Source organism: Maylandia zebra, linkage group LG23 (assembly GCF_041146795.1).
Source record: "Maylandia zebra isolate NMK-2024a linkage group LG23, Mzebra_GT3a, whole genome shotgun sequence".
NCBI classification, from domain to species: Eukaryota; Metazoa; Chordata; class Actinopteri; order Cichliformes; family Cichlidae; genus Maylandia; species Maylandia zebra.
Window position 1 is genome coordinate 33,688,912 of NC_135188.1, and position 10,905 is coordinate 33,699,816.

A 10,905-nucleotide genomic window follows, 5' to 3' on the forward strand; every position below is an offset into this window, starting at 1 on the left:
AAACAGTATGTTGGATGTGCCATGCAATGCTCAATTACATGGGTGGGAACTAGTGTGTTAGCGCAGTTAGCTCGTTAACGTGTTGGCCGTCTAGCCCCATGCACGGGGCGATCGGCGGTAGCTCGTTAACGGAGATTTGCCATGTTGTGGCGTTAAGGTCATTTCAACGAGATTAACCTGAAAGCACTAGTGGGAACACAACGAATATGACTGCACATTTACGCCGACATCATCCTAGTGCAAAGACAAAAACAACAAGCATGCTACTAACTTTAGCCGAGTCATTTAGACAGCTGTTAGCACATGATTATCCTTCTAAGCGGAAGGAAGGGGGCCGGGGACTGGTGAGTGTCAGCACCACAGTCCAGGATGAGACAACGAACATCCAAGAATACATTTGGAAGATGGCCCCAACTGACCGAGTGCTCAGTGAATACCTCAGGCAGCAGAAACCCAAGAAAGAGGAGGGAGACGAGGAACCATCATGGAAGGACAGGCCCCTGCACGGTATGTACCACCGGCAGATAGAGGAGGTGGCTGATATCCAGAAATCCTACCAGTGGCTGGACAAAGCTGGACTGAAAGACAGCACAGAGGCACTAATCATGGCAGCACAAGAACAAGCTCTGAGCACAAGATCCATAGAGGCTGGGGTCTATCACACCAGGCAAGACCCCAGGTGCAGGCTGTGTAAAGATGCCCCAGAGACAATCCAGCACATAACAGCAGGGTGCAAGATGCTAGCAGGCAAGGCATACATGGAACGCCATAACCAAGTGGCCGGCATAGTGTACAGGAACATCTGTGCCGAGTATAACCTGGAAGTCCCGAGGTCAAAATGGGAGATGCCCCCAAGGGTGGTGGAGAATGACCGAGCTAAGATCCTGTGGGACTTCCAGATACAGACGGACAAAATGGTGGTGGCTAACCAACCGGACATAGTGGTGGTAGACAAACAGAAGAAGACGGCCGTAGTGATCGATGTAGCGGTTCCGAATGACAGCAATATCAGGAAGAAGGAACACGAGAAGCTGGAGAAATACCAAGGGCTCAGAGAAGAGCTCGAGAGGATGTGGAGGGTGAAGGTAACGGTGGTCCCCGTGGTAATCTGAGCACTAGGTGCGGTGACTCCCAAGCTAGGCGAGTGGCTCCAGCAGATCCCGGGAACAACATCGGAGATCTCTGTCCAGAAGAGCGCAGTCCTGGGAACAGCTAAGATACTGCGCAGGACCCTCAAGCTCCCAGGCCTCTGGTAGAGGACCCGAGCTTGAAGGATAAAACCGCCCGCAGGGGCGTGCTGGGTGTTTGTTTATGGCATTGTCTTAGATGATGCTTGGTGTTACAGTTTGTCCCCCACCAAGTTCGGTAACACTGTTGCTCGAGTTCATTAACATTTTCTGTTGTCAGTTTTTCTTTGAACCCTCTCGCACTCCTAACATGTGTGTGTGACTGCAGTACCTCAAACGTTAGTGCATGTGCTGCTGCCAGCAACTCCTCCTACGCTCCGTGCATCAACCTAACGTGATGTGGCTTCTGTTTTATTCCAACCACCTAATTGGTTTGGTGTCTGTCAAAATATGGATGGATTGAGTTCTACTGACTTTATATTGACCATGTCTCATACTTCAATTGAGGGGAAGTAATTTTGAAGTTAGTGTCTTTATTGTTTAATAAAACCATTCCAGGACACAGCTAGGATATGGTATGGAAGCCTGGATGGATGCAATTATTCAGAATCAAAAATATTTCTCATGGTTCACCATAACCAAAGCACCACATCACTTGTTATGTTATTTGAGGCTGGTGTCACATTAATATCAGCCAAGAGTTAATATAAGCTATTAGAGCAGGGCGATATGGCCAAAAATATTTATCACGATATATATTTGAAAATTTGCGATAACGATATAACCGACGATATAATTGATGCGAGACAAAATACAACTCCACAACATTACTAGCGCAAAAAGACAACCTTCCATTTATTTTCACTTAAACAAGAAGCTGGTTTTTATGTACATTAAAGCTTTATAAAAATGTAACAGTGCAAATGCAAATTCCTTGCTGAAAGTTTAACCAAAAGGCATTTCCAGTAGAAATGGGCTGACACATCCTGAGCATAACCATGTATAATATCCACTGAAGTTAAAAAGAGGTGCTTTGCAACATTAAACTGCAGTGTGCAGTACGTATTTTTCGGACCATAAGGTGCACAGGATTATAAGGCACATTAAGCGAAACAAAGCAGTCAGATAAATCAAACTTTATTAAACTCATTCTTCTTGCTTCCTCCACTTCTGTACCATTGATTCATTAATGTTGAATTCTCTGGCAGCTGCTCTATTCCCATGTTGTTGCAGTATATTAATGACTAACCTCGTATTGTGGATGGATTATCTCAGTTGTTCTCCTGACTGAAGTTTGGTCCGTTTACAGCATCCTGCCATGCGATTGCATTTGTCTCTAACCATGAAGAACCTTCACGTTAACTTTTATAAGTGGAAAAGTGTTAGTGTTCGTCCTCCAGCTTCACTGTTTATGTTATGCTAACATAGCTGTGTCGCTAGCGATCACGTAGCACATCATTATATACCAGCTAGCCCAACTTCAGTAACCCTACAAACGTCACTGCTGTTTAGTTTCCTGTCTTCATTTATGTTGGAAGTGATAGCAGAGCTGTACGTTTGATTTTTTTCAGAAATCTCTCAGTCAGAACATGCAATATCATGCTTAGGTAACTAGCGAAACTAGCGAGCTAACTTCCGCTAGCTTCCTGCTAACTTCTAACTCCGTTAAATGTAATAACTTTTGTTTTCATGGATGCCTGGAAGTTAAACTTTATAGTTACACCTGGTAAAGCAGCAATGCTGATCGTTTTATTAAAGATGAAAGAATTTAGACAGTTTTTAACTCTAAGTGATGCTGCAGTGTTGTTTGACCTGAAGCATACGGAGTTTAGGACCCAGATTACTCCCAGATTTAAGAGCATCTTAGAACGGCCGCTTGCATGTTCTGCAAAAAAATGTGCTTTGTTGTGTATCTGACGGACAAACACCAAACCAGTTCCACATCACGGAAGTTGCACCATTTTTACAAACCAATTCTGGTTCATCTGTTTCACTCAACAATCGGCCATGTGCGTATGAAAACAAAGGCACTGCGCATGCGCGTTTTACTCCCATTCTATCGCGATATTTCATTTTCCTATCGTTGCCTAACATTATACCGGTATTACCGTGAACGGTATAATATGGCCCAGCCCTACCAGATATAATGAAAAATTTATAACATTACAAAAAGTTCAGCTTTTTTTTCAAATCAATCAAATAACCCTTTCCAAATTTCTCATCCATTTCTTTATATTGTGCTTTCTGGGAGCTTTTAGTCTACTTCACTTTGTCAGACAGGTTCTAATTAAGTGATTTCTTGATTCAACAGGTCTGGCAGTAAACAGGCCTGGGTGTGGCTTGTGAAATTGAACTCAGCTTCCCAAAAACTGTGGTTAATATTAATAAGCAAAGCAATTACACAGGACCAGCTAGGCTTGGATAGCTTTTTTTCCTTTAATAAATGAAATCATCATTTATTCACTCTGGTTATATTTATCAAATATTAAAATTAGTTTGATTACGTGAAACATACATGAAAAAAAAGAATAAGAGAAATCAAGAAGAGGACAAGTGAGACCACCCAGTTTTTAAGCGAGGGTTCTTCTGACTGGCTATGGTTTGAAAACTGTGATTTCAACAGCACATGGGTGAAGCTGTTGATTCACAACCAGAGCTGCGTGCCAGAGGCGATCATATCAGGGATAGCTGCTCTAACCGACATCGTACAGATCCAAGAGAAGACAAAAAATGTACAAAACAGTCTGAAGCCTGAGCTTTTGTTGCATTAGGATTCACGTTTTATGAACATAACATGGTAAAGGTATGCTGACTAATAAGGGGAAGCATAATAGATTCACTTTAAAAAAAATGCATAGTATGTATTTTAATGAGAATGTTGTGGTTTGGAAGGCTAAGATAACTTCCAGGGAAAGTACTACAATGAATATGTAATAGTTATAATAGCAGACGTGCAACACGAGCCACAGTGAATATCTTCCAGCCATTGTAAGACGATGCTTATGGACTGATGGACGTTTGTTCGTGGTGCAACAAATCTAAAATCCAGAATGCAAACTGTGACTCAAAACATCTGGAATACTGTCTGCATCTTGCTCTGTAGCAGGCATGCCATCGTTAATGTCCGGTTAAATTATGCTAGTCTGCTGAAAGATGTAATATTTAAAGATGTAATTTATTTTTTGTATATGATAAAATTATCAGTGGTAAAAAGACTGATGATCTTCCAGATGAAGATCATCAGCTGTACTAATAATTTCATAGTGATCTGAAATAAGGTGAAATAAATGGAACTCTCTTAGCTTTAATATGTCATAAACTGGTAGGATCATAAGAAAAGAGGAGTAGACTGATTATAGCAATGAAGTAAGTAAACTATACAAACATGTTACGTGTTAATTCTCATACAAATGCCATCACATATCCTGTGCCTTTTCACAAACTAGAGTTCACTTAGAATAGAACTAAGGGTCCCCGAAAAGGTCATTTTCAGTCTGGGTGTCTAGTCCTGAGCAGACCTGACTGACAGCTTCACAGCAACCAGCCTGAAAGAAAAATATGTGATGTTTTAATACATCAAATTGGAAGCACTTAGTAGTTACAGCTGCATCTTGAGGGGATTAACAATTATTTGTGAGACTGACATTTGTGAAGCTGTTTACGGAAACTCCAGGAAGCACACAGCTCACTCACAACCTACCAAATTACTGGTCCCATAGCACACAATGAACTTTTACAGCAACAGACGAAGAGACATGCAGCCTGTACAGAACCTGTTGTTTTCATGCGGGCCGAAGTCACTGAACCAACAAGGTGATTTGCTGCAAGCTGATTTCCTCCTAAACCACGAAGGCATGCTCATTATACGAGTAGGAGCCAAGTTAGAGGCAGAAATGGCACTTTCCAGTGTTGAACAGCAAATTAGGCATTTAATGAAGCAGCCAAGATTATCTATCGTGTTTTCATTCAAAACCTCCTTTCAGGCAGCCTGCTTATCCGTTCTTCCCCTTTACAGAGCAGGAGTGCAAAGCTCTGTGGATCATTCACACCCAGCGCTGATTAATCCTGAAATCCCACAGCCTTTTATGGCAAATCTTTGATTCCTGCACTGTTTCAACCCAAATTTTATACTCAGTAACACTCACTTTGCTTTAAAACAACAAAACCCAACTGAACCACAAGTTTAAAAGGTCGAATGTTCCCGGCATATTGGTTGAAATGATTAGGGCCAAATCTGTAGTGAACATCTCATCTCTGAGTGATGCAGGTTTGAGGAAATATACTCAGGATGCACAGAAGTATTGACCAAGTATCAGTATTTGATGCGGTTACAGAGGTATTTACTGATAACAGAGGTTTATGTGTTGCTCCTCATCAATGTTGTGCTTGATAAAGGTCAAAAAAAATGATGTGATGACGCGCTGACAGACTTTCTAACAGGTGGATGAACATCTCCATCAGCCCAGACTGTCACAATTTGTGCATCCCTATAAGACGTTATTAAGAGCTAATTATGTATGAGCCCCGTGTTTAATCAGTTCTTCAGCATGTGATGGCCTTAGTGCTAAACTGGGGATTATCACTTAGTTATAAAATAACTGGATAACCTGACTTTTGACATAATCTCTACACAAAGATGTTTTTGTCATTCATTACAATACAAATTAGCATGCTCAGTTGCTCCCCAACATCAGCACGCAGCTCATTCCTTCTCCCTCGCCGCCCTGCTCCATAGCCACAAGGCCCTCGCAGCACTGCCTCTATTACCACCATGATAAAACATCTCCCTTCGCTGTAATAAGACCCAAGCAGCTCCCAGTTCAAAGTACCGACTTCACTTCACTTGGAGAGAAGGCAGCTCAATGACGGCTGCAGTCATGAGGCGTGCCGGGACACGAGGGAAGCATGTCGCAGTGGAAGTCTGGCCCCGGTCACAAGCTCGCTGTGTTGTCATCTATGACTGAGCAAATGAGGGCCATTAATTCTGTGGAATTCAATCAACATCCCCAAGTGTCATGAAAGTGAAGCCCAGAGAAAACCACTGAGATGAAAACAGAGCCAGAGAACCAGCAGCAGACACTTACAGACTCCACGAGCATTTCATATTTGGAATTAGGGCTGGGCGATATGACCCAAAATTCATATCTCGATATTTTTTAGCTGGATGGCGATATAAGATATATATCTCGATTTTTTTTTTTTAAGCCATAAAGTAAGAACAAAAAGAGAGTTCTTAGTCAAAGCTGTGTCCCAGATGTCACACAGGCACTTTTATTAACATACAGCACAGATGTACATGAAAAATTACTCAAAATTAAATTATGAGAATTCATTAAATAATAATGCTCCATAAATAAAAGAAAACAATGTTGTTTTTGTGCTAAACAAAGAGCTCACAATTGTGCAGTCAAAATGTAAACTAAAAGACGCTGAGCGTAATAACAAAGACAGATTTCACAGCTGCTCTGTTCCCAAGTTTTACTGTGTGACTGATAGCCTGGAGTTTGAAATCCGCTTCATAACCACGTCTCTTACAGGTGCCATTTATGGTCCTTATACACACACAATACGGTAATATTACGTTGATGCACAGTACGTATCACTCCGCGAAGCTCCTCGGTAGCCGTAATGCGCCGACAATCTATTAAGCGGTGCAGCTCCGTAGCTTACCAAAGTCGTACTCAAACATTTTTGACAGATTGCTGAGCGCCGTGTACCACATAAAATCGGTTCGCGGCCATCAAGCACAACCAGAATTCATACATAAGGCGCGCTATCAACTTTTGAGAGAATGAAAGGATTTTAGGGTTAGCGCTGTTAGCTCATTAGCATGTTTAGCTCGTTAGCACGTTGACGCCGTCCAGCCCCACGCATGGGGCGATGCGCAGTAACTCGTTAACGGAGATTTGCCGTGTCCGTCTTGTCGCTGCCTGCACGTGAAGCGATGGGGGAGGAGGGGGAGTTGTCTTCAGTGAAGGCGAGGCGGAGTAACGTTGCGTAGAGACAAAAGTGGACGAAAGAGAGGCAAACTTGCGGCTCCACAACTATAATTATAACGTAACATAGACTATATCGATATAAAGGATATTGTCACATCTTATATCTCGTATAAAAATATATCGATATGTTTTAAAAACTCGATATATCGCCCAGCTCTATTTGGAATCTGAGGATTTCTGACTTCACACTTTTTCAACGTGCACATTTCGCGCTGCTGCAGAGTGGCAGGCTCACTGACACCGACTCCACACCTTATGCTTGATTCACAGCTGGCCTTTACCTGTTGCAGTTTTGTGCCGGTGTTACTAGGCAACCGCAATGAGCTGGTCCTCGGTGGTCAGTCAATAAACTGACTTCTGATGAACGCAATAGCTACAGTCAGATTATCTAGTTGATATGAAGCTCCTGGTTTATACAATAGGGCTGGGCAATATGCCCTCAAACAAAATCGTGATTAATGGAACATTTTACAGATTGGTGGTATTCGCTTTCGATTCACTTTTGACTCTATTCAATTCAATTTTATTTATACAACACCAAATCACAACATCAGTTGCCTCAAGGCGCTTTATATTGTAAGGTAGACCCTACAATCATACATACAGAGAAAGGTCCAACAATCATATGACCCCCTATGAGCAAGCACTTCGGCGACAGTGGGAAGAAAAAACTTCCTTTCAACAGGAAGAAACCTCCAGCAGAACCAGGCTCAGGGAGGGGCGGGGCCATCTGCCGTGACCAGTTGGGGTGAGAGAAGGAAGACATGACAAAGACATGCTGTGGGAATGAATGAAGTGCCCAATCCTACTTTAAAAGAATTTTTAAAAACTATTTACATCTTGAATTACACAAATTAGCTACTGGCAACTGCTCCCTCCTTTTTAACAGGAAGCAGCCCTTTTAAAAAAAATTCTGTTTTCAAAGTGCTTCCCTACATTAATATGCCGGTCAAAAAAAAAAAAGTTTCAATAGGTTATGAAGGAGTAGTGAACTTCTTCGTTTTATCCTGTCAAAGCAAAATAATTCCCATTATGCAGAATGAAAATCAGATGTTCTGCTAATCTTCGGAAACGCAAGCCTCACTGATGTGAGACTTTAAATATATCCAATTTAGGATCCTCTTCAACCCCATTTTGTCTCACACTTTAAAGAAGCTGTTGTAAACGAGAACAGTCACTACAAAAGGCGTTTCTGTTTACACTTCATCTGGTTACCTGTGTATCTGACGTTGCTCCAGGACAATCGTTTAAACTGATCAGTTACCTCTTTGTGATGTCATGGCTTTGTAAGACAAGGGGGAAAAAAGACCACACATATGAGAGGTTTGCCTTCAGGGCTTTCAGTCAGCAAGATAAGCAAGATAAGCTTTTCAAAACATGGTTATCATTGCGAAAGGGACTAATTTGACACAAACCATAAGCTTTCCCCAAAACTCACCGAGTCGTTTAGAGGTCTCATAAATAACTACAGTATTTTCTTTGGTTTGTTTTCTTCCAGGCAGAATAGTGACAATAAGTCTCAAAATGTCACTATGAATTATTAACTACATTTTAAATATTTTATTATTTCAACCACTGGACATGTGAAAATGCCAGCATACTTTAAAAAAAATCATTTCACAATCATTATTGTTGTACTAAAAGCAGTAGAAAAGTAAAAAGAATTTAAAAAAAATCACTCCACCTTCACATGAACGACATAAATTAACATGATTACACAAATCTTATTTTTCTTAGAGAAAGCCCTGTTTCCTCTATGATTCTACTTGAACAGCTCGTGTAACTATTTAAATAGAAGCTATTCAGCACATCACATTATACTGCAGCAGTGCATGTAAAGTGGCTGAGCCTCTTGTTTATCAGAACCACCCCAGCAATGTAAGGAATTCTGCAGAGCTCACTGATTTCTAACCAGCTAATGCAATGCCTAGAGTTCATGGTTATTTTACAGAAGTAATTCTGATGTCAAGCTTAAGAATTAGGTCCAAATATGCTGTATACACAGACGCACTGTCAAACACACATTTTACATATGACAGACAGACCATTGATAAGCTTTGAGGAAACCAGAGACACTGTTCTAGAGCAGGAAATGAAAAAGAATCCATGTGCACTGTGAATATAAAGTCCTTATGATGATGAGGGTCTTACATAATTTATGGAGAGGAAGCTGTTGTCACAATGTAATGTCGGTCAGGGATCTCACTGCATCACTCATGCAGCTTTTATTTAGACAAATTTCAGAAACTGTGTGAAAACATCAGCCTTTATATGACTGACTGTAATTATATATAAAACTTTTTTATTAAGGCTAACCAAGTGGTTAGTCGTTTAACAAGTACTTCAGCAAGTCTAAGTGCCACAAATCTGTTGTTCTGCTCCGTTTTGTATCATTTATTACAGTTTGCAGTCTTTGGCTCATAGTAATGAGCTTTCTTTTTTTTTTTTTTTATTACAGCAGCTGATAATTAGATGCTACCCTGTCTAAACTAACATGGCAAAGGATGGCCTGGTGTGTTTCACTGGAAATTAAAGTTTCTGTCAATCACACACTGGCCTGTAGACAGAGCAGGCAACCACTGATGATGAAAGCAGCTCAACAGAAACCATTACAGGTTATTAATTAGAAGTCACCTAACTTGCACGTGCCACATAAGCACCTGCTTAACTTAATTTAGACTTTTTTTCCCCTCGTGGAGTATTTTAGCAAGTCACACACGAAAGCAAAAGCTACCTAGCCTAAGCCTACACGAGGGAAAGTGATACCATTTAGCTAAACAGAAGTCATGTTTCGGTTTGGTGGAGCTGCTGAGCAAGGTTACCCGCCCAACCTCTACCTGTGACCCGGCACGCAGGCGGACCTATAGTGGCAGGAAACTCCCCGGTTTTACCGTGGCCTCGGACGCCCCCCTCTTGCTCTCCCTAACCTCTGTAGCCCATATTTACGACGAGCTGAATACCCAAAGCGTGCTGCAGTGGTCACAGGCGGGCGAACTGGGTGTTTTTCGGTTTACTGGTTGCTTTTCGAGGCTTGAGGTGTCATTATGTATCCGTCCGCGACAACTCTGCCGCCGCAGGTTACAGTTAACAGCTGAGCTGCGGTGCACCAGCCGGGGTTATGCGGATCCAGCCATCCGTATGAAACATAGTTCACTTTTCTCTCTCTCTCAGTAGCTCTGGGAGTTTGTGTTTGAGAGAGCGACAGTAATAAATATGTATATCTACTCGATCCGAGACGATTAGAAACTCCAAACTGCGGCCAAATATGAACAAATACGGGTAACTTTCCGAGTGTGGATTTGTGCGTGGGTCTGACCGCAGTTTAAGGGTATTGAAATTAAGTTAAAAATATTTCCTTTCATACAGGTAGGAAAAAAGCAAGGGCGTGTTCCCAAGTCTTTCTCTAAAAACACACATTCAGCGGATAACTGCCTTTGTTGTCTGTATGGAAAAACAGGTAGGCACGCTAACACACATTTTTGTAGGCGACTGGAATCAAGACAGGACGTTATAGGCTATAAGACTGAGCTTCACACACTGCTGAGCCCGCACACTAACATCTGCAGAACACACATGGCCGACACAATCTCAGGTGTAATTAAATCATAACTCACCCTTTATCGCTGGGGATATCATTCCCGTGGTTGATAATTTATCCAGAGGTTATAAAATAGTTTGCCACACAGCACACGGTAAGCTACAGTAGGAAGCAGCCCTTGGTAACCGTAGGAATCACCCTGGCAGTCAGGAATTTCACAGGGGGCAGTGCTTCTCGGCGT

The 10,905-nt window shown here is 41.9% G+C and overlaps 1 protein-coding gene across 3 annotated transcripts in view; it reads right to left on the reverse strand.

The window, feature by feature from the left end:
- LOC101486397 (vang-like protein 1) overlaps positions 1-10,905 on the reverse strand; it is a 71,147-nt gene extending 60,242 nt beyond the window's left edge. For 2 of the 3 annotated variants that reach the window (XM_004573262.5, XM_076880025.1), the window contains exon 1: positions 10,741-10,905. The gene's annotated coding sequence lies outside the window, so the exon portion shown is untranslated. The remainder of the gene's footprint in view (positions 1-10,740) is intronic. The other variant, XM_004573263.5, reaches the window with a different exon arrangement.